At 45.6% G+C, this 1668-nt stretch overlaps 1 pseudogene; it reads left to right on the plus strand.

Moving 5' to 3' along the window:
- Positions 1 to 369: 369 nt before the first annotated feature.
- Positions 370 to 1668, plus strand: part of LOC118564020 — a 3560-nt pseudogene continuing 2261 nt past the window's right edge.

Genomic DNA, 1668 nt, shown 5'->3' on the forward strand with positions numbered 1-1668 from the left:
ATATTATACAGATTGGGTCAGATTATACAGATTGGTCGAACATTTCCTATATAAGGGAACCCAGTTGATTGCATCAGTTTTCTAAGTTCTCTATTTCCGTTTTTGCATTATGTCACAGTATTTGCTGCGGAGCTGTATGAACAAGGTTGTGGACTTCAGGATAAACAATTTCGCCATTTTAATTATTCCACTGTGATTTTGTAGTCCAAGCTAAAGGAAAAGGCATTTAGGTCACCAAATGCAAACGGGGTAAAGTGGAACACTCTGTGACCTGGAAGTGGGGGTGGGGTGTTAAACGGCTCCTTTAGTTTTAAAGAGACAGCACCAAAAATGTTTTTGCTCTCAGACGCACCTCAGAGCAGGGCAAAAATGGGGAACGCGGGGGTAAATATAATGAGGGAAATCATACCATGGCATTGCAGTTCCCCTTTATTAGACCACACAACTGAATGATTTCAACGTAAAAAGGAAGAACTGAAAAGCATGACATGTCCCCTTTAAATCTTTTGTGCAATACAAGACTTAGTTGAAGCAATGAAACATTGCGCTCAAATTTATTTCCATTTTAGTGAAAAAATATCGTATTTATTGTATTTTGTTTTATGATCAAGTACCTCCGATTTTATACTCAGTTCATTTTAGACTTTTACAGCAAACCAGAAGATAGAATTTATGATCTTTCTGCCTTTCTGTGTGCGCTAGTTGAAGTACTGCCTACTGCCACCGGTGCCAGGACCTAAAATCAACGGATTTGATAAAACACCTTCTCAACTGGTAACCCCGATCCTGCATTGATTGAAGTTGTGCCTAATATTTTGAACAGGGTATGTTGGAAACTTTACCTGTTTGACTCAATACCTCTTTTTGTAACCAGATACTTTTTGTGTATGGTAGAACGGCAAGTCTGGGGGACATCTTCAGCACGCTGATGGTGTCGGATTTCCCCCCGACCACATCCAGCTATGAGAACTTTCTTGAGGCATACCTAGAGGTGTATGTTCCAGAGGAGCGAGAAACTAATCATGGAGGGAGGCAAAGATCCTCAGGATGATAGTCTCAAATCTGAGACCTCCACGTGTGACAATGACCTCTGGCCGGGGCAGCTGTGACAGCACACCCTGCTCATTGACAAGGGTGGAGGTGACAAGAAGATGAGCTGCAGTCGGATCAGGAGGGTGGTCGGCCGGTGAGACGGATGCAAAAACCCACGAGGAAGACTTGGAGTATGAAAATGTGCACAGCCCTGATATTTCCAACGAGAAAGTGAAGAGTTGGCCCTCTTTGTGTTCTCCACTGCCCCAGTACAGCCTATGCCTGGTGAATCAACCAAACCCCCCTGAGATGAGGAAACCCTGCCTTTCTGACAGCATGTCCACCCCAGACTCCCTGCCATCTTACTTCATTCAGCCTGCCTCCAGTGCCAAAAACGACTTTAGATCAAATTACTGGGAGTCTAACTTCAACCACAAGCCATCTCATCCACTCCATACCCAGACGACGGCCCATGAGCACCTCCTGGCCCAGAGTGACATCAGCACGGCCTGCATCGACCGCACGGGAGCACCCTCGGGTGTGCATGCGCCCAGCGTCAGGCCCAATGAATATGTCGAAGTCCAGAGGGTCAGTGATGAGAATATGGTTCTTCTTCACCCGTTTCCTCGGGCCAAG

This window comes from Fundulus heteroclitus, chromosome 8, assembly GCF_011125445.2.
Source record: "Fundulus heteroclitus isolate FHET01 chromosome 8, MU-UCD_Fhet_4.1, whole genome shotgun sequence".
Taxonomy (NCBI): Eukaryota; Metazoa; Chordata; class Actinopteri; order Cyprinodontiformes; family Fundulidae; genus Fundulus; species Fundulus heteroclitus.